Source organism: Pelmatolapia mariae, linkage group LG9 (genome assembly GCF_036321145.2).
Source record: "Pelmatolapia mariae isolate MD_Pm_ZW linkage group LG9, Pm_UMD_F_2, whole genome shotgun sequence".
NCBI classification, from domain to species: Eukaryota; Metazoa; Chordata; class Actinopteri; order Cichliformes; family Cichlidae; genus Pelmatolapia; species Pelmatolapia mariae.
Window position 1 is genome coordinate 5202879 of NC_086235.1, and position 23058 is coordinate 5225936.

General features: G+C 42.3%; 1 pseudogene; it reads right to left on the reverse strand.

Annotated features, from left to right (window-relative positions):
• Positions 1-20321: 20321 nt before the first annotated feature.
• Positions 20322-21263, reverse strand: LOC134635064 (GTPase IMAP family member 8-like; annotated as a pseudogene).
• Between the last annotated feature and the right edge of the window lie 1795 nt (positions 21264-23058).

Here is a 23058-nt window from a genome sequence, read left to right on the forward strand (position 1 = left end):
CGCCATGGATATTACGTCCTGCCTTTTGCCACGGACCAGCCTGAATATTGTCCCACTGATGATGAGCGGGACGATACAGAGAGTGCAGACAGCGGCGAGGAGGCCGAAAACCTCCAGACCGTGCGGAGAATGCGGAGGCGGCGACAGGCGAGAGGAGAGAACCTGCAGCTCCCGATGGTGGAAGTGGCAGGGCCCGAGGGACCCATTTTAGTTCACAGACCGTGGACACAATCAGACATTGCTGACGCCACAAGCCATCTACCTGACCCTCTCCTGTCGGGGGCAAGGTTCAGTGAGCAACTCCTAATTTTCTGCCAAGAATATCATCCAACGGGTCAAGAAATTAGACGCGCAGTGGCAGGCAAGCTGAAACCATGCGACCTGAGGAGAATATCATCCCACTTGCCTGATCCTACGCTGAGGGTACGACACCTGACCTATGAGCATGGAGAAAATCGTGAATATTGTACTGCAGTAACCCACCTAATGGATAAGCTAAAGGAGGTTTTCCCGGACAAGGTGGACATGGCAAAGATTCAGGCTTGCAAGCAAAGAAAGGATGAATCTGTGGACGATTTCATACATCGCATGACAACTGTGTTTGAAGTTAATGGTGGAATACCCAAAGATGACATGACGGGCACCTCCGCCTCCACATATGAGCACCATCTGTGCGGCCATATTTTCCGGGGACTGAGACCAGATGTAGCAGCCGAGGTGAGGCGTTCATATGTGGGGGGAGAAGATGAACCTCGGCTAACAGAACTGCGACGCCATGCCCGCCATGCTCAGAATCACCTGGACGAAAGAAAAAGCAAGAAAGAGGAAAAACAGAGCGCCGACCTCCACAACGCGGCCTTAACGCTGTACAAGACCGCAGCGAACCCGCGGAGTGGCTTTCACAGTAAAGGCAGCTGGCGCGTCCGAGGCCGGGGAGGAAGGCGTGATCGAGGACACGATCAACAGCGACAACAGTGGGGAGTAGACCCAGACGCCTGCTTTGTCTGTGGCGAGCATGGACACTGGCAGCGGGATTGCCCTAACCAAGGTCGCCCCCGACCCGACCAGCATCATGGCCAAAGTGAACAAACGCAGAGCCAGCGGTGGGTGCATGCGGACTGAGACCGGGGGGAAAGGACGCCAGAGTACGCTTCAGGCTGTGGTTTGCCCACCTCATCAGAACAGGGAAGTAAAAATCACACACACATACACGCACCCATTGATGTAGAAAGTGTTTTACACACAGACACACACACTTTAATACATCACACTTTTGAGCATGTAGAACACATTTCTTTGTCACCAGCTGGTACATATGTACATTTAAATAGCGCGCCTTATAAATCACTGCCCTTGTATAAAATGTTAGTTTGTAACCAGGAAGTAGAATTTCTTGTAGATTCCGGGGCCACCCACTCTGTACTACGCTCAGATTCTCTATCACCCCAGCCCGTGCTGGGTGAGAAGTTCACTCATTCTGTGTCCGCATCAGGAACCATACAGAGAGAAAATTTCACCATACCCCTGTGTTGTGTAGACGGACAGGGTAGAAAATTCACACGCCAGTTTCTGTGGTCAGACCTGTGCCCTGTCAATTTGCTTGCCAGAGATTTGATGTGCAAACTGAAAATAAGTTTAATCTCCTGCTATAATGGCATCACAATCACACAATCTGACTATGATTATATGATGGTGAAATATAACCCCGTGACTCCAGCTTTCGCTTACGGGTGGAAGCTGGAGGAGGGGCCGCTTGTTACAGAATTCATACAAGCGACTCGCAACTGCATGCCTCCAGATGTCTGTTTTATGGCTCCTGGAGAGTTGAGTTGCACGTCTCACTTTTCTCTGCATGGCCCTGATGACAGCTATGAGGAAGAATGGTACAGAACCAAAAATGATTTACTAACTGTGACATGTATGCTTTGGAGCTCCACATTTGCTGCGCTTGCGATTTCTCTCACTGATGAGCAAAGAAACATGTTTACTATGGATGCATCCATCCCACATGTTCCCCTGGCAAAAGCTCACAGCTGCCAGTGGGAAGACATGGGAGAATTTATGCACCGGTGCTACCGCGCTTGCGATTGGGAGCCTACAGAGGATCCCACAGTTTTGTTTTCTCGAGAAATGAAAGCCTACAGAAAAACCATGACATATACAGTCCATTGTGTCCGCTCAGTTGAGCTAGTGAACATAGCTGTCTCACACTGTCTGCTTCAAACGACACCTCCTCTAAACTCACACCCCCTGCTGACAGAGGTGCCTGACGGCCTGTGGGCCTCATCTAAGTATGATGAGGGCCTAATTAAAGATTGTGAGCCTGTGGTAATCACTCCAAAGTCCTCTTTTAGACCATGCCAAAGACAATATCCTCTGAAACAGGAAGCCATAGAGGGGATTACTCCTGTGTTTGAATCCCTGTTAAAGGCTGGAGTAATTATCCCATGCCCCACCTCTCCGGTTCGCACTCCACTATTCCCTGTGCAGAAAATCAGAGGACCAAATGAGCCTGTTGAGTGGCGGTTTGTGCAGGACTTACAAGCTGTGAACAAGGCTGTGATCCCCAGAGCCCCCGTGGTTCCGAACCCCCACACCATTTTGTCCCAAATACCATCTGATGCTATGTGGTTTACTGTTGCTGACCTGACTAATGCATTCTTCTCTGTTCCAGTTCACCCAGATAGCCAGTTCTGGTTTGCTTTTGAGTTCCAGGGAAAGGCTTACACATTCACTCGGTTGTGTCAAGGCTACTGTGAGTCCCCCACGATTTACAATGCCGCCTTAAGAGACTCCCTGTCAGACTTGATCCTCTCCCAAGGCACAGTGTTACTTCAATAGAGATTGAAAATGTGACATCATTGAGGGGTAAAACCGCAAAGGATTGTGGGAACCCAAGGCAAGAGGTACTAGCGCACGCAGGCTTTCAATTGAAATAAGTTACACAGCGATAAAAAGAAACAAAAAATGGCAAGAAGCTGTTGCATTGTTAATTGCAATAGCCGGTCGCATGACAGTCTCGGGAAGCCGACGGGTAAAGAGATCGGTTGTTATCGGATTACGTCGTTAAGGAGAAATTGTTCAAGCCATGTTTCCGAAGTAAAAAGAGGCGACGGATGGCCTGGATTGCAGCCATTCAAAGACCAAATATAACGTCCAGAACACTCCAGCTCACAGGTTAGTCTGCTCCAAGCATTCCCACAAAGGTCAGTGTTTTGTAGGAGTTAATATGTCATTTTTCATATTTAATTAGTGACGTAGGTTACAAGCAAGTCTGGTGCTAAACAGAAATTGTCGCGCTATGCTCCTTTGTTTATTGTGCATAAATAGTGAATTGTCCTGACACAATATTGCGTTTATCACCACGGTACATTGACAAAAACATATACTTTTATTCACAGGGTAAAACAGTTGTTTTGTATCACTAATTGTCCAGTGCGATTACAGCATACAATATTATTGTCACTGCTACATTTCTGTGATGCGTACCTGAAGTCATTTCCACTACTAATTAATTACTGTTGAGCTCAAAGGTTATATTAATAAACGGTGAATGAGTGTGTATTTATGAGGACGATTTGTGAGACTGGTAAACTTATGATACGTATGATGGTCTTTCGTTCTACACGGTGCATTTCAAGGTCCTGCACCCATCTGTCAGTAAACTGTACCTGGGCTTGTTGCAGTGACCTGAAGTTAAACTTCATGAGTGTATGCACTCACTCCAAGAACCATATAATTATAAATATGATCGTGGTGAAAGTGGGCAGCACACTAACGTCTTTTGTCTACTCTGTGTGCTCGTAAGGGTCTGACCCTTTCACTCCTTTGATTTTTTTCCTCGTATCTTTTCTTTGCCTTTTCGTCGAGTCTGTCTTTGTACGGACCGCCGTTGTTCTCCTTCGTTTTGTACAATCCTTTTTTGTGTGGCAAAGAAAAACCAAGAAGGTATTGGAACCGGAGAATGAACGTTTTGCGGTGCTTCAAATGCTTGCATTTGATGCGGTACTTGGATTGTTTTGCCTTGGGTTACCGGCATGCAATGCGCGAAAGTCACGTGGTCTGTCAATCTCTATATGTCGATGATCTGCTACTGTGTGCACCCACACAAAAGCAGTGTCTGGCAGATTCTCTCACTTTACTGACACATTTGCATCACAAGGGCCACAAGACTAGTAAGTCAAAACTACAGTTTTGTAAAGAGCAAGTCACATTCTTAGGGCATGTGATTTCTTACAACTCTCACCAGATTTCCTCCAAGAGGGTGGAAGCTGTGATGACCATTGCAAAACCCCACACCAAAATACAGATGATGTCATTCCTAGGAACCACATCATACTGCCGCAATTTCATTCCACACTACTCCTCTGTGGAGGCTCCACTTACTGCGCTCATTCATGGTGCAAGTCTGTCAGCCAATGATCGCATTTCTTGGACACCAGAGGCTGAAGCTGCCTTCACTTCCTTGAAACAACTGCTGCAAACAGCGCCCGTTTTAGCACTTCCAGACCCATCCAAACCATACACACAAATGGTGGATGAAAAGAATGGTTTCATGTCTTCTGTTCTTTTACAGCAGCATCGTGATTCACTTCGCCCGGTGGGTTATTACTCTTCCAAGCTTGACCCAGTAGCTGCAGGACTGCCTGGATGCCTACGAGCAGTAGCTGCGTGTGAGAAGGCCGTGCTCGCCTCACGTGACATTGTAGGGTACTCTCCTCTGACAGTGCAGGTACCCCATGCAGTTTCTCTCATTTTGCTGGAGCAGAAAACGTCACACCTTTCTGCAGCTCGCTGGCTCAGGTACTCTTCCATACTGCTTGACATGCCCAACATCACAGTGAAACGATGCACAACACTTAACCCAGCCACTCTTCTCCCCACGCGAGAGGATGGTGAACCACACAGCTGCACTGCTGTATTGGGTGAAACTTGTACACCTCGGATTGACTTGTTAGATGTTCCCATCGAGAACTCTGACATAGTGTTATATGTAGATGGCTCCTCCTCACGTGATTCACGTGGAACTAACCGAGTGGGTTTTGCTGTGTGTTCTGATCATGCCACTCTCGTTTCAGGCTCATTGCCCAGACACTTCTCAGCACAGACTGCAGAACTTGTGGCGCTCACAGAAGCCTGTAAACTTGCGAAGAGTCAGTCGGCCACCATCTACACTGACTCTCGCTACGCGTTCGGTGTGGTGCATGATTTTGGCGCCTTGTGGAGGCACAGAAAGTTCCTGAAATCTGATGGGAAGCCCATCCTCAATGCTAACCAGGTAGCAGCGCTGCTGGATGCCATCCTCCTGCCTGCTCGCATTGCTGTAGTGAAGTGTGCAGCACACACAGGTAAAACTGATTCTGTCTCCAAAGGAAATGCCGCCGCCGATGCAGCAGCCAAAGCAGCAGCCAAAGCAGCAGCCGAAGGAGGCCTACCCTTCCAACTTGTCTTGGCACCGCTGTCCACACCTAACCTCGCTGATCTTCCTGCTGTACAGTCATTTGCCTCCCAGCCAGAGCAAACTCTCTGGCGCAAACATGGCTGCACACTGGTCGAATCTGTTTGGCGCTCTCCTGACGGCTGCCCATGTCTGCCTAAACACTTCTTCCCCTGGTTTCTAAAATGGGCACATGGGTTAGACCATGTGTCCAAAGGGGGGATGCTACAAGCAGTAACATCACTGTGGTTCACCAAAGGGTTTTCCACAGCAGCTGAGAGGCATTGCAAAAAGTGTCTCATTTGTGCGACCAACAATGTGGGACGCCCAGTACAGGTAAACACTGCAGCACATCCCCCACCAGACATGCCTTTTGACCATCTAATGATGGATTTCATTGAATTGACACCAGCCGAAGGGAAGAAGTATTGTCTAGTAGTAGTGGATATGTTCTCTAAGTGGGTAGAAGCATTCCCCACTAAAAGTGCAGACAGCAGTGCAGTAGCAAAAGCCCTCCTGTCAGAAATCATTCCCAGGTGGGGTATCCCGGGGAAAATCACAAGTGATAATGGTACTCACTTTGTGAACCAGGCATTGAAGGAGATCAGCAAGCAACTAGGTTTCAAATTGCAAACACACTGTGCATATCATCCACAATCTGGAGGTGCTGTGGAGAGAATGAACGGCTCCGTAAAGTCCAAGCTGGTAAAGTGCTGTGAAGAAAGTGGCCTCACGTGGCCAAAAGCACTTCCCCTCGTGCTGATGCATGTGCGCACACGAACCAGACCTCCAGCACACCTCAGCCCTTATGAGGTGTTGCATGGACGACCTGCCAGAGTGGGGGCAGAACCCCCCAAATGGACTGGCATGTCCACAGAGTTGTGCAACAGCGAAATGATTGTGTACTGTCAAAATCTCTCGAGGACTCTCTCGCAGGTACACCGAGCAGTGAAAGCAGCCCTGCCCAGGCCAGCAGAAGGACCCCTGCACCCGTTCAAACCAGGGAACTGGGTGCTAGTGAAGGATTTCAGGAGGAGACACTGGAAGGCAAAGCGGTGGCTGGGCCCATTCCTAGTCCTACTGACCACACAAACAGCGGTGAAAGTTGGAGAACGAGTTACTTGGATCCACGCCAGCCACTCCAAGCTGTTTGGAGGTGAACCACCCAGAACGGAGGAGCAACTAGAAAAGACAAACGGGGCAGAATAATCCCCACACTTCATTCAGGTAGCAGGCAGTCTACCCTCTACCTGCAACAATGCGACAAGCCAGAAAGCACCTAATCACTGGGGTAGCTCTGATGCTCTTCAGTGGGCTGATGGTTGCCCTCTGGTGGAGCCTCTGGAGAGATCAGCGGCTGGGCACCATACCAACATCCAAGGAGGTTCGTGCAACAGAAGGAGCAACCCACGAGATGAGAGAAAATGCTCGATTGAGCATGATGGACACATTCGACTACACTATGTGTATTCGATCCCCCAGACTGTCATTTTTGATCTGTGCAATGTAAAGGTCACAAGCAGAAGTGAGTTCCCGAAAATTGTACCTTCCCCTGTTGCAAGCTGGAGATTACAATGATGATAGCAAGAGCGAGGATGATTGTGATGAGTGAAATTATTTTCCTGACACTGTAAGAATGATGCATATTGTGAAACCTTTTGAGTGTGCAATATTGCTGATGTAATTAACAGAATGTTAGGAAGAGAAATCCTTGGTACTAGTGATTGAGATGCAATCAAGAGGGTGGGAACTGTTGTGGGATTTCTCTTTAGTGTATTGTCCTTTAATGTATTGTCTTGCTTTCATGTTACTTAGTTTAGCATGTCTGGTTCACACCTCATTCACGCCGGGAAACAGACGGTGAGAAACTGGTGAATGTCTCCCAGGAGACGGAAGCTCACACAGAAAGACTTGACCCCAGAGTGGGGGAGATTCACACAGGTGATAGAGAGTTTTCTGTTTAGAGCCAAGGTGTGAACTGCAACTGTAAAAGCCTTTGTTCTGTGACTGTGTATAAAAGGGACCTGAACTGTTCATTGTCAGAGACTACTTTCAGTGCCCCCTGACTGACGTCTCTCCTCATGCATGGGAAATAAAGTGTTGGGTTTTTAACCGCTCATCGTGTCTGCAGGCTTTGTTAAGAAATTTCCACAACACCGGGCAAATAAACAAAAAGGGGTGAGAGGTATATTTTGAGCGGCACAGAGGGTGGCCAACATATTTATTTTTTATTTTTTTTGCTTACCTTTAATAAAGCCGGTCACGTAGACACTCCGTGATCGGCGATTATGCGAGTGGTTATGCAAGCCGATGGTATGGTGTTCTGGGGTTCAAATAGTGGGTTCGCGTGTGCTTGGAAAGGTCACATGAACTGCATTATTTTTGTTTGTCTTTTTTGTTATTGTGAAACACTGTAGGCTGTCTGGAAGTGGCCATATATGTATTGTAGAAATACAGCTGGAAATAAGCTGAGGAAAAATTAGTGTTTTGGGGAAAGAAATGATAAAGGGATGACAATGGGTGGGGGAATGGGGTATAAAAGGAGGCTGTCAGGGCCTACTTGGGCATTCTGTGAAATGTTACAGTGAGGGTAACATGCAGACTGGCTCAGCCGCTTGTGTTTTGTATATAGATTTTTGTTTTGTTTTGAATTAAGTTAGTTGTTTATTTTTTTTTTGTAAATAATCTTATGTGCACCTGGGAGGCCGGCAGAATAAATTATCCACACTGAACGCTTCCTGACTACGCCTGCATTTGTTCGGGAGAAGTTTAGGCGAGGACCCCACGACATATGGTTGGTTCAGTTGGAGCAGCCTTTCAACGCCTCTCTCTGTCTCTCACTAGCAAAGTTGACCCAGACAATAAAGCTAGTTTTTGGCTGTGAGCCCGACACAGAACCCAATGTATTAGCCAGAGGTCCCTTTACTACTGTTTGGAGGCGCAGACCTGGCTGAGGTAACAAGAGAGTACAAACAAAAAGAAAACAGTTTTCACTAGCAGTCAAAAACTAATATGTACACTTATGTCTGCATTTTTATTTTGTTAAATATGAACAAAATTATAGCAGAAGTGCTGCTATGTGTCTGGCCAAAAAGAGAGTATCAATGTGTTTATTTGGTACTTCAATGAAAGGCTTCAGTTAGTTAAGAGTGTGCATAATACGTGTTTTTTCCAGTCATCAGACTTACTTTTTTGAACAGGTCCTCAATGTCATACTCGTGGCTCCATTTGTTGAACACATAAGCGAGTGTTTGGATAAAAAAAGAACCATCTGATGTTGATCTGTATGAAACTGTGTCTGCAAACAAACAGACAGTAACAGATTATTAACTGCAGTTTATTGAAAATTATTTGTTACAGGAAGCAGGAAAACTTACAAGGAGTGCTGGAATTAAAACAGATGAAGTCCTTTTCGATGTGAACTCTGGCATTTCTGGTAAAGTTTTTTGATAGAGCGCTGATATTATCTGTGGGCACAGACTGTTGGAGCGGTAAATACAGCGATCCTTTCTGAGCTGAAACAAGGAACACACAGACTTACTTGTATGGGCTCAAAATGTGGTCATAAATATTTTGTACTTGTAAATCAGTTTTGTATGTGTAAAAAGAATTTGTGTGTGCGTAAAAAAGATTTGTATGTGTAAAAAAGATTTGTATGTGTAAAAAAGATTTGTATGTGTAAAAAAGATTTGTGTGTGTGTAAAAAATATTTGTGTGTGCGTAAAAAAGATTTGTGTGTGTGTAAAAAAGATTTGTGTGTGGACTTTGCCAAAAAACCCCTGCAAGTTACAAGTACGGATTTTGACCCTATTTTTCTTCCTTTCATCTGATTGGTCAATGTCATGTCAATCACAAATGTAACAATCCAATCAGAGAACAGATGGGTTTGGCTGTTGGAGGGGCGCTTTTTTGAACTGCAGGCCCTTGAAGGGTGATACAGTTTGAAGCTGGAGGATCTCTATATAAATATCCGATAGCAGCTAGGTCCCCTAACTTTCAGCAGCTGTTGAAAGGATAAAGTTGTGGTATGTCAGTGATTAGAAATACCATCATTACTTTAGGATTAGTTTAACACAAAGTCAGGACTGACCCGGGACCATTGCTGTGAGTCACAGTGCGCAGCATAAAAGTCCTTTCACATCGGACGCAGGATGTGCTGCTAATGCTAACTGCTAACTAAAAGCAAAGGATCCAGAATTTGTTGCACTGGCTGCTGGGCTCTGTGGGTTTTTGCAGCAGCTCTACCTGTACTAGATGCACCTGCTCCTTGTCGTTTCTATCTCTGACTTTATGTCCTCTACAAGAGTTTCGGGGGGGGGGGTTTGCTAGTTCTTCAAATGTTCAATAAAAACATGTATGCTAATTCATAACGAAGAAAGCTTTGTAATGAAGACTGTCATTTCCAAAACACTGCCCCCCCCCCCCGCGGTCCGCAGCGCTGTTGAAAAGGCTGTGGAAGTCCCTGTATTAAGCACGTAGACCTGTGACACAAAAATCACCAAACTCAGACCACAGACTGTTTTCCTTCGTGGTGATGAAGGAAAACGCTGGGTTGGCATGTAAAAGGGCATTTATTCCCTTCAAAGACCTGCAGTTCAAAAAAAGTGCCCCTCCGACAGCCAAACCCATCTGTTCTCTGATTGGATTGTTACATTTGTGATTGACATGACATTGACCAATCAGATGAAAGGAAGAAAAATAGGGTCAAAATCCGTACTTGTAACTTGCAGGGTTTTTTGGCAAAGTCCACACACAAATCTTTTTTACACACACACAAATCTTTTTTACGCACACACAAATCTTTTTTACGCACACACAAATCTTTTTTACACATACAAATCTTTTTTACACATACAAATCTTTTTTACGCACACACAAATCTTTTTTACACATACAAATCTTTTTTACACATACAAATCTTTTTTACACACACACAAATCTTTTTTACACACACACAAATCTTTTTTACACACACACAAATCTTTTTTACACATACAAATCTTTTTTACGCACACACAAATCTTTTTTACACATACAAATCTTTTTTACACATACAAATCTTTTTTACGCACACACAAATCTTTTTTACACATACAAATCTTTTTTACACATACAAATCTTTTTTACACACACACAAATCTTTTTTACACACACACAAATCTTTTTTACACACACACAAATCTTTTTTACACATACAAATCTTTTTTACGCACACACAAATCTTTTTTACACATACAAATCTTTTTTACACATACAAATCTTTTTTACACACACACAAATCTTTTTTACACATACAAATCTTTTTTACACATACAAATCTTTTTTACGCACACACAAATTCTTTTTACACATACAAAACTGATTTACAAGTACAAAATATTTATGACCACATTTTGAGCCCATATACTTGTGACTAAAGTTTATATTTTCATCTTCAGGAGGTCTGCGTCCATATCAGCAGTTATGCTGGACAGTAAATATATGTATGTGTTGTATCGAGTATGTGAAGACAGATGAGAATTACCTCCTCTGCAGGCCTGAATGATGATGATCTTGGGTTTGTTCACCAGTGCTGGACAGTTCTTTGCATTTAAGTGCTGGAAAATTTTCTCAGTTTCAAACTCCTTACTGTCAGTGCCAGAGATAATTCCCATGTCTCCATGAGACATGATGGTCACAAACACACTGTCTGTGTGGGTGAGTTTTCTATGCTGCGAGAACTGAGTAAGAGCATCATCAATCTGCTGTGGGAACAAGATATCATCACGGGTTATTCAATCAATTTAAAAAACTGACAGCGAAAGTGAATAAATGTTTTCTGCCAGTAAAAATTTACCTTTTCAGTCAAGTTATTATAACGTACCACCTGGTATCCCAGACTTTGGAGCAGGTTGAACATGACCCGGTCCTCTTTCTCAGCTCCATGTCTGTCTGAGCTGTCGTTATGAAACTTTATATTATTGATCATCAGGGCGATGCGATTAGACTTGGATTGTTTAGTCACAGGGTATGTCTGAAAGGCAAAATGGAAAGTCATGAGATCTTTAACAAATTATGTTAAGAATTTAATTGGCGATGGGAGCAAGACCACTCCTGTTACTCCTCATAACAGGTGTATAACTATAATATGCCTTCCCACACTGCAGACTGTTTGTTCTCATTTTTAGAACGCCTGAACTTCACCCTGTGCACAAACCCTGAATTCTCTTCTTGCTTTTCTCACCTGCTCTAACCCAGGTACCCCCCCCCCCCCCCCCCCCCAAAAAAAAACAAAACAAAACAAAACAAACAAATACAAAACAACAAAAAACAACAAAAAATTGTTTTTTGACATAATTAAAAGGGGCTAAAGAAACTCCCCATCCTTCATCTCCTTCATTCATAGTCGTACATGACAGTTGGTCACTCACCAATCCTCACACAGAGCAGGACACAATCCAAGCCACCATACTGTTCCTGACTCCTTGTTTTGTCTCCACACATTCAGAACCTTGGTTCCTCATGCAGAGGCAGATTTTACAACAGTAGCTCCATTTTCAGCAACATCATATTTAAACAAATTTAAAGTCCAGCATCAACCTATCTCAAGACGCCATCATTAACAGCCCATGGTACCAGCACCCTTTCCACTTGGAATTCATTTTGTTCCATGCATTCCCACTTCAAACTACACCTCCCATCCAATCATACACACACATTTATCCCTTTCTATCAAAATCCCCACAATTAAATCTCATCTTAGCACCATCAGTTATTTTGCAAAACTATTCATGGGTTCCAGCTGCTCAACTACTGGATTATCTCAGGTGTTTCTACACACTGAAGGCCTCCAGTGTCGGACATCCCGTTTCAGTCACTGGAGAGAGTTTCTAAGAGTTTATCTCGTCATCATTGAGGTTGGTCAGATTACATCACCCTGATCTTCATCTCTACCCTTCACTTAATTTATAGATCTTTGTAATGCTCAGTCACTACTGCTTTTGGATGAATTTTAGGGGGATTTCCCCACTCAGGAGCTGCTGCACACTGCACTGAAGCCTCCCCCCAGCCACCCCCTCATGCCTAGATCTATGCTTATTATATCTGCCACTCAAGAAATGTTGCCTAGAAAAAATTTCCATAATTGAGAAAGTGACCACATCTTAAAAAAAATGAGGATGTTGCTGAAATACTGTCAGCTACAATAGGCCACTACTAATTATTGATTTACATTAAATGCAGAATGTTAAGAGGACAGCGTCTCTCTCAGTGAACATGATTTATATAAGAATTATACAGTGACATACGTTTTTTGCCCACTCGTCATCTCTGCATGTCGCCATCTTTAACCTATAAACGGATCAGAGAACAGTTTCAGTAAATCAAAAGAAAAAAGATTTTGGGATGGACTTAGTAGTAGCCAAAGGCCCTAATGAAGAGGTAGGAAAAGAAACAGTACACATCAGCTTCACACTGTACTGTGAAAAAATCTGGAAAGAGGAACCCACTTCGAGGGAGGTCTGACTCCTACTGGCTCGTCCTTCTGTCGCCAAATCCAGCAACTAAAAAGATGAAATAAGATAATTGCTCACAAGAGCTTCACAAATATGGATACTCAGTCATAACTGTAAAGTAAAGACTGTTTTTTTCACTTGATAAGACCAAATGCTTAACAATCATACATCAAATAAAAACACTCAAATTCAGTATAATTCAAAATTTAATTTTATTTACAAAGCGCCAAATCACATCAACAGTGCTTTATGTTGTAAAGACTCTACAATAATACAAAGATTTCTATTTTATTTTACGATAAATACATGTATACAAACACATATCGACTAAAAGACTAAAATAAAACACACAAAACAAACAGCATTAACCAGTCAAAGTAAGGCTGCCACCTGAGCTCTGCAGTGCCAGTTTCACCCAAAGGACAACTCCCGGCAGACAGTTCAGTAAGCCATCCTAGCAAATGCAGCAGAACTTAGAGAACAGCAGCTTTTTGATGCTAAAAGGCAATTTTGCGCTGGTGTTGGCAAACTGTAATTCATGGTCCTGCAAATATATCCGTCTGCATTGGGGCTGGTGAAAACACTGGGTGAAACGAAAATAAACGAATAAAGATAAAACTAGACGCAGTTACTATCCCTCCACTTAGAGAGACAGAGGCGTCGGAGTGAACTTCGGACGTGGCTTTACATTTAACACAGACGCTGTCACAAACAAATCCAGACGTCGGTTTTGAATATATATATATATATATATAATTCCCCGCTCCCCCCTGCAGGCGGTCAATCCTACAAGCTCGGGTCCTCTACCAGAGGCCTGGGAGCTTGAGGGTCCTGCGCAGTATCTTAGCTGTTCCCAGGACTGCGCTCTTCTGGACAGAGATCTCCGATGTTGTTCCCGGGATCTGCTGGAGCCACTCGCCTAGCTTGGGAGTCACCGCACCTAGTGCTCCGATTACCACGGGGACCACCGTTACCTTCACCCTCCACATCCTCTCGAGCTCTTCTCTGAGCCCTTGGTATTTCTCTAGCTTCTCGTGTTCCTTCTTCCTGTTGTTGCTGTCATTAGGAACCGCTACATCGATCACTACGGCCGTCTTCTTCTGTTTGTCTACCACCACTATGTCCGGTTGGTTAGCCACCACCATTTTGTCCGTCTGTATCTGGAAGTCCCACAGGATCTTAGCTCGGTTATACTCGGCACAGATGTTCCTGTACACTATGCTGGCCACTTGGTTATGGCGTTCCATGTATGCCTTGCCTGCTAGCATCTTGCACCCTGCTGTTATGTGCTGGATTGTCTCTGGGGCATCTTTACACAGCCTGCACCTGGGGTCTTGCCTGGTGTGATAGACCCCAGCCTCTATGGATCTTGTGCTCAGTGCTTGTTCCTGTGCTGCCATGATTAGTGCCTCTGTGCTGTCTTTCAGTCCAGCTTTGTCCAGCCACTGGTAGGATTTCTGGATATCAGCCACCTCCGCTATCTGCCGGTGGTACATACCGTGCAGGGGCCTGTCCTTCCATGATGGTTCCTCGCCTTCCTCCTCTTTCTTGGGTTTCTGCTGCCTGAGGTATTCACTGAGCACGCTGTCAATTGGGGCCATCTTCGTTTGTCTCATCCTGGACTGTGTTGCTGACACTCACCAGTCCCTGGCCTCCTTCCTTCCGCTTAGCGTACAGCCTCAGGGTGCTGGACTGGACTCCATGCATGGTCAGGAGCTTTCTTGTCTTTATGTCAGTGGCTTCTATCTCCTCCTTTGGCCAGCCTATTACCCCAGCTGGGTACCTGATCACGGGCAGGGCGTAGGTGTTGATGGCCCGGATCTTGTTCTTACCGTTCAGCTGACTCCTCGGGACTTGCCTGACCCTCTGCAGGTACTTGGTGGTTGCAGCTTTCCTAGCGGCCTCTTCATGGTTCCCATTTGCCTGCGGGATCCCCAGGTACTTGTAACTGTCCTCTATGTCTGCAATGTTGCCTTCTGGTAGCTCGATCCCCTCAGTTTTGACTACCTTCCCTCTCTTTGTTATCATCCGACTACACTTCTCCAGCCCGAATGACATCCCGATGTCATTGCTGTATATCCTGGTAGTGTGGATCAGTGAATCAATGTCTCGTTCACTCTTGGCATACAGCTTGATGTCATCCATGTACAGGAGGTGGCTGACAACCGCTCCGTTTCGTAGTCGGTATCCGTAGCCAGTCTTGTTAATGATCTCACTGAGGGGGTTCAGGCCTATGCAGAACAGCAGTGGGGACAGAGCATCTCCTTGGTAGATCGCACTTGATGGTGACTTGTGCTATGGGCTTGGAGTTGGCCTCTAGTGTTGTACGCCACATCCCCATTGAGTTCCTGATGAAGGCTCTTAGGGTCCTGTTGATCTTGTACAATTCTAGGCATTCCAGTATCCAGCTGTGGGGCACTGAGTCATAGGCCTTCTTGTAATCAATCCAGGCTGTGCACAGGTTGGTCAGTCCCCCTATGACTACTGGGACAGTGGCTAGCTCATAAAACTCAGTGTTTCAGCACAAAAGTGATCAACTTAAACTGATAGAGGAAAATGAAGACACAAAACTAAAACTGAGTTAATGATTCTTTCTGTCAGCTTCCTGTTTATTTAATTTTGTTTGTATTTTGACAAAAAAACACTTCCATTAGGTTCATGTGGTGCAGCCCTGAACTAAAAGAGAGCAGCTTTGTATGATTCATATTTCATAACAATCTGTCCTCTTGCATTTGAAACAAACTGTTTCGTCCCATTCCACTTTAAGACTACATTCTTATAACTTTAATATGGATTTTCTGGACGTTTGGTTGATATTCTGTCTTTCTCCATTAAAATAAAAATACCATAAAAATTAGAAACTTTTACATTTTTTGAAAGTGAGCAAACTTGTAAATTCAGCAGGGCATCAAATAATTATTTCACCCACTGAGGCCTATTGCCTGCACCTCTGCTAGAAATAACATAACTGATTTAAGTGTAATTTATTGATATATTTATTCATAATTTTTGAAGCCATAGATTATTTAAAACATAATGCAGATGAACTCTGAGTGGATCTCTGATTCTGACAGAATATTAAGTATTTAAAATCAGCTCAACCTGCTCAAAAGCAGTCGTATTACAGCTTTACTCAGTAGCATTGTAGCTCTCACACCAGGAACATCATTGTCAGTGCACTTCTATATACATTTGAGAAATTTTATTTCATAACAGGCTCACTTGTGAAAAGATATTTAAAAATCAAAATCCTTTTTACATATGTCAGTCAATCAGTGATTGTCTGATCATTACACACCGAGTGTGTTGTGAAAAACAAAACAAAACGGATGAAATTCCTAATTTTTTGGACACAGACTTGTTGACACAGACACAGACAGTGTTGTTGGACTGGATCTGATTTTCTTCTTGATCAGGGTGGTCTGTCATTTCTGCTGAAGCTTTCTCTGTGATCTCACTCAGATCTTCTTTCTGTGGCTGCACAGGTTCAGGTGAAGACTCGTCCTCTATGATCATTAAAGACATGTTATGGCTTTAATCTTTGATTTAAAAAAACCTCTGAAGTCTGCTGCACATGTGAACTCATTTATTTCTATTTTGTGAACTATTTTCTTCAAATGAGCATCTCAGCTTGGCATTGTTCCCACACAAACACACACACATGAACTTTTGAAAATATGATGACAAACAGCTACAACACCTTGTATGCCAGGTTTGACAGGCTGAATACAGACACTCACTCATAGGCCCCTGTGACCCCTCTGAAAAAAGCAAAACCCCTCCACTGTCGGACTGATGGAAAAACAAAAACACTGAAAACTTAAAAAAAACACAGCACTACTTTACCTCATTTCGAATGTACAATGGGATAAATCACTCATTAATATGCAATACTATTAATATATAATATACAATTAGAAGTTTCACCAGCAAGTACTGTAAGTATCACCACCCTTAAGAGTGTTTTTTTAATATCGTTTAAAATATCACACACACGTTTGTGTGTCACCAACGCAACAGCGTTTTATTTCTACAGGCTAAATGTGTACTCTGTTTAAAAACTGACGTGCTCTGTCTACCTATTGATCACGATCCCGAAATTCAGATTTTTAAACTCTTATGAACATTCATGAAACACGAATTTTCCCATACAGAAGAAAGTCCTATTAGAACCGTTTATTCATTTATTTCTTAAAATAAAATGAATAAAATGAGGTGTGGTTAAATTAAATCAATTACATTTTTAAAATAAAATGACTGGTGAGACATTGTTACCAGCCAGGATTTGGAAACACATTTTTTTGACCAGTTGTAGATAAATGTAAAAAGTCAGATCGCCATTTCAGGGTTGTCAAGGCATCGGTAAAACAACGCATTACTTTTAAGAGCACATATGCCTGTATAACTGTTGCTGAGACACATGCAGAATCCATAAAAAGTAGTTTCATTAAAACATAATTGATTGATTAAATTAATACATGGGTAAACCATATGAACCCTAATGAACCCAGGGACTCACATGAACTAGCAAAAGTGCCTTGTACAGGGGTAGGTGCAGGCGTACACGGACGCACATGAACCCGCACCGCAACAAAAGTGCCTACGTATTACTACTCACATTTTCTTAGAAAGGAACAAGGATGTTGTTGTGAGACGTTTTTCACTGATACTTGTGTTGATAAGATCATGATGAATCACAAAGGTTCAGGAAGGTTTGTTGGGAGGAAATATCCTAAATTTTTTATCAAAGAAATAACAGTGGTTTCTAATCTGTTGATGGAACAGTATTACTACAGTAATATTACATGTACTAGTCTGTGTGTACTATTGGCTGAGTGTCTACCCTTTTTCTAGTCTTCTGGTAAGGACTCTTCTAAGTATTTTTTAGGTCAGTGAAGCAATAGCTGGATGGGAGTGTAGGGTCTTTGGCTGGTTTAGGTAATGCTGGCAGAGTTGACGTTTGGAATTGCTGTGTGATCACTTTGAATTTGAGTAATTCTGAAAAATAGTGGCTGTTAGTGTTGGACACAATTCTTTACAAAAGTGCTGGAAAACCATCCGGACCTGGAACTTTATTAAAGCCAGGCCTGAAGATTGACGACAACAACTGAAGGAAAAAATATGAGAAGCAGAGGAGAAGCCTAAGATGATGCAGAAAGTGAGTTTCTGTTTTTATTTCATATTCTATGCAGAGTTGTGATGCAGCTACGTCAGGTTGGAATGTGTTCAGTTAAACTTGTTTTAAAGTCTTGAAGTGACAATGACACAGAAGCACTGAACCGTTGATTAAAAACAGGAAACTTCCTGCTTTCTTTTCTTTAAGAACATTTCCTTCTATCAAACCTTTCTGGATGTTTGTGATTCATTACAAGCTCATCAACACAAGTGTCACTGGAAACATGCACCGAAGACACCAGTGGGTTTCAACCTACAAGTGTTACAGGTATTTCCACATCAGTATCCAACTTTCTGTCAGATTTGTTCCAGCCTTACAGCAGCATCCTTGTTCCTTTTGGACTCTCATGATGGAGATAAGAGAGTGGTATTTAAATATTAAAGATCTTACTTAGCTGAGCTGGCTGTTTAGTCACAGGCTGATTGTGTCCAACAGAGGCATCCAGAGCATCTCAGGGGAATATTTTCTTATTGAAACGTGTGACAGCTTTACTTCCCGCTCAGTGATCTTGACATGAAACCATTTTTTCTGAATTCTTACTTAAATTTTCTGAATTAAAGTAAATTGTCAGAATAAATCAAACAGTAATTCCCACAACATGCAGTGCAGATAAAAAACATTTACTAAATGTTTTCTGTCATTATATTTTCTTATTTGAATGCAGGATCCATCGTTGAAGCTGCTGAATGGATCCATTTTGTTTTTACTTTATACTTTTCTGCTTGTGTAGAGCTGTAAGATCACCACGTCATTTAAAATGGTTGAACGCCTCAAAACATTAAATTCAGTTCAGTTCAGTTTTATTTATATTCCCCCCAAAATCATAGGAGTCAACTTAAAGTACTACTAGACTCAACTGGCTCCTCTTACAATGTAAGTGAGCAGACTCATCATTTACATTTTTGCCTGACCATTTCCTACTAACATTTACATTTATAATAATAGATTACACAATGTTGGAGAATAAATTGCATTACAATGGTTGTCTTTCTGAAAGTGCGAAGTCATTTAGAAGACTTCGGTTGGCATGGATAGTGCTATTAAAAAACCCCTCTGTAAAGAAAGAACAACCCCTGACTCAGAGGTCTACTGAGCCAAGTATTCCTTTAGCTTTGACTATGACCGCTTTATGAATCATGAATTTTTATCTTTAGACAGTAAATTATTTCTAACCACTTTATTGCTCTGATCTGACACATGAAATTATAAATTCTGCCCTTCTTGGATCATCCTGGTCATTGTGTCCATCCTCATATGAGCCTGAGCTGCTGTTCAAAAACACACCTGCAGCCACGGCTTTGAATTATTTCTTTAGGATCAGGTTGGTATCAGGTCGTCTCCTCAGGTAAAGAGGGAAACTAGCGATTTGATGGATATATAAATGATTTAGTGAAATATATTTCACTAATTTTATTCATGCCAATTATAGCTCTACGTCAGTGGTGATTGCCCATATGGAAAAGATATATATAAATCTTATAAAGTTTGTATCTGTCTTGTGTGAAACGCATACAAGAGTGAAAACAGATATAAGATCCCTTGAAAAATTATATAATGAAACTTGTATGTTTTGGATACTTACTAAAACAATATATGAAAGTAATGAGAAAGTGGCCACTTTCAGTAAATCATGTAAGCCTTATATGATTTACTCATGAAAGTAGCCACTTTCATGAGTAACAACATATAAGATTTTACTATTTCTTTTCCATATGGGTGGCTTTGAACTGGGTTTAGCTGCTCTGAGTTTACACATCAATTGTCCAGTAGATGGCGATATAACAGCAGTTACTGACTGATGAAGTGGCGCTGCATCTGGATACACATCTAGGTCCATACTAAAAGTAATAAAATATTATTTCTGTTTTATGGATTTTCACTACATTACATTTTACATTCTGGTATATGGATATCCGTGTATTGAACTCTTCCTTTCATTGTTAAATGTTTTTTGGAAACTTTTCAGTTCAATCCAATTAAGGGCAGCATTTACAGTTATCACTTAGCTACCTGCTTCTGATTTAACATGAATATATGAGAGTATCTAAGTATCTTATAATAATTTGTATAGTAAATTATTCAAAGAGACACCGGATGCACTGAAGCACTTTATTGAATGAAGCAGTAATCTGATTGTTTCACAGTTTACAAAGTGAGAAAGTTAAGAGAATTAAAAAAGCCTGCCCCACCGATCTGATACATGAAGTTATAACTCCTACAGTTTTTGTAGCACCCTGAACACTGTGTCCCACAGCGTTTCCACTTGATCTGAGTGTGATTGTTTGTTTTCAAAGAGAACACACCTTTTGCCACACTTTTCAATGATTTTCTTCAGATCAGGTTGGCAATAACGGAAAAGATCTTCCAGTCGTTTTCCATCACGATACAAGTCATCTGCTTTAGTGAACAGGATGACAGTTTGTTCATTAACATTCCTCCAAAAGGCTTTTTCTAACTTTGTCAGTATGTCTCTCTCACCATCTGTTCACATGCATCACAAGTACATACACACTGGGTTCAAACCCACAGAGCTGTTTGCACCTTTCTGCATTTGTTTTCTTAATTGATTCTCCAATGTCATTATCAAACATATCTGGAATATCAATCACACGCACATGCACACCTTTTATCTTTGTTTCTGCCACCTGGCACTCTGTGGTGATCGGCTTTGAGCTGGGTTTAGACAGAAAGACTTTCTGTCCAAGGATTGTGTTTCCACTGGCGGTCTTTCCACTCCCAGACATTCCCAGAAGAACAAGGTTCACTTTGATGCCAGTGTGCTTACCTGAATAACAAAAACTATGTTATACATATTATAATAGATGACATGTTGAGGTGTAAGTTCAGATACATGAACACAGTTCTGAACAATGAACGTTTAGTGAACTTTCTCTGAACATAAGGTGTTGTATGGATTATGATTTACTTGCTCCTCTCAGCTCAGTGTACGGTGTTGAAAAATGGGTAACAGGATCACTGCACCTAAAGTACAAACAAAACCATATTTTGTTCTAATGTTGAGGCAACCCTTCCCTTGTACACAATATTTACAACATACTGTAAAGCATTATATTATTTTTCAGCCTTACCTTTTCCTCATTTGTGTTACACTTCTGTGTTCAGCCAGTCTGGCCAGTTCACTGAAAACCTGCTCCATTGTAAAAAATCTGAATGGGTAAACTTTGCGTTTACAGCTCAGTGGAAGCAAAACTATAAACTCTTCTGTAGGTTTTCCAGTTTTCCTGCTCAGATGTTCTATCTGCTTCTGCACATCTTCAGATGAAAACCCATCTTCCACCACCAACAAACACAAGTCAGTTTTTTGACAATAAAAAAATAAGTACTGGATGTCGTCACATTGGATGTGCATGTTTGGTGCAACTGTGACTTCATATGTACCATCTTCATAAATCTCAGTTTTTTTATGAATTCTTTTATAAAGTTTAGCTAAATCTTTCCCAAGGACGATGGTTATTAGAGCTTTCTTCAAGGCTTCATCTCTTCCCAGGATAACAACTGTAATCTTCCTTTCTGTAAAAACAGTATCTCACATGGTTAATTTCCCCTTAGCTATGCAATTCTTTTTATCCAAACCAAAACATTTTACTGATGCAGTGTAAAAAATCTAAACACCCACCAGAAGACATCGTCCTTCAGTCCAGTTTAGCAGAGTGTAGAGGACCAGCTGTGTGGAGTCTGCAGGCTGTGCCGGTCTTTGCTTGTATTTTATGAACCTGATGATCATTCTTGGCAGAACAGAATCCCAGTCGTGAATGTTGGGAGTGAAGATGAAGTAACAATGACATTATTGAGATTTCCAGGGAAAGAGGTAATGATTTTAAAAACAGACAAGGAGCTTAACACACAGGGAAGCAGGCAGGTTACTGATTACAGATCTTCCTTATTAAACTTACGCATATGCTTCATTAATGGTGTAGTGAATTCTTTGGCTAACCATCTGGCTCACTGATCAGCCACAGTTACCAGCTGACGTTTTCAAGCCTTCATAAATGGTTAACATCCATTTTATTTCTTGTTTTAAAATTGTTAAAAACAAAAAGAAAATTCATAATGATCTGAACCATGTTTCCATGTGTGATAGGCCTAAATTCTTGTTGGTGTTTGTTACTGGTTAGAAGTAAATCACCCCTTGGTGAAATTCTCAGGACGGCTTAGTTGGCTTTTCCCCCTTAACTATAAAGGTCTCAATAACCACGAAATCTCTATGTTATTCTCACCACCATTTTCATCCATGAAGCAAAGCTCTGCAATGCAACACATCTAAGAGAGAATCAGCGTTAATACTTTATATTAACCTGAACCATCAGAGTTACTAGACTATTTTATTGCACTGCACTTTACACTACACCTCAGCTGAATAGAGCCACTTTATCTCATCTCATAAGCTTTAAACGTTATTGTATTGAGTTATATATCACATTGAGATCATGTGCAAGCCGTGAGTACTCAGACTGTGTTTATTGACCGCATTATGGATAAGATCTTGGAGAAGCTCATGGCTCTGCAATGGGAAATTGATAGACCTGGTGAGCAGTGATGGACATTAGACCAACTGCAAAATTGGATTCATTTTTTCCAACTGATCCAAACAACCATCTCCACAGGCTCCGGAAGCACAAATTCTTGTCCTTGATAACGCGACTGTGTTTTGTCTCTACCCCTACCCTTCAAGGACACCTGCGTCAGCTGGATGGACTGTTGACTTTTGCTTAACCGGGTGAAAGGACACTCTCAAGTTGAAGACAGGATACACACACATGCACACATACGCATTATACACTAACACAGATGTACACTCACCTCCCTCCCCCATTCCAAACGCTTTGTTGTGCTGAGGTGCTTTTTTACTGTCCTCACACTGCCCTTTTTTTCCCTCTTGTCCGTGATGGTGTGCATTTTCACTGTTTTCTTACCATCCTGCCTCTCACAGA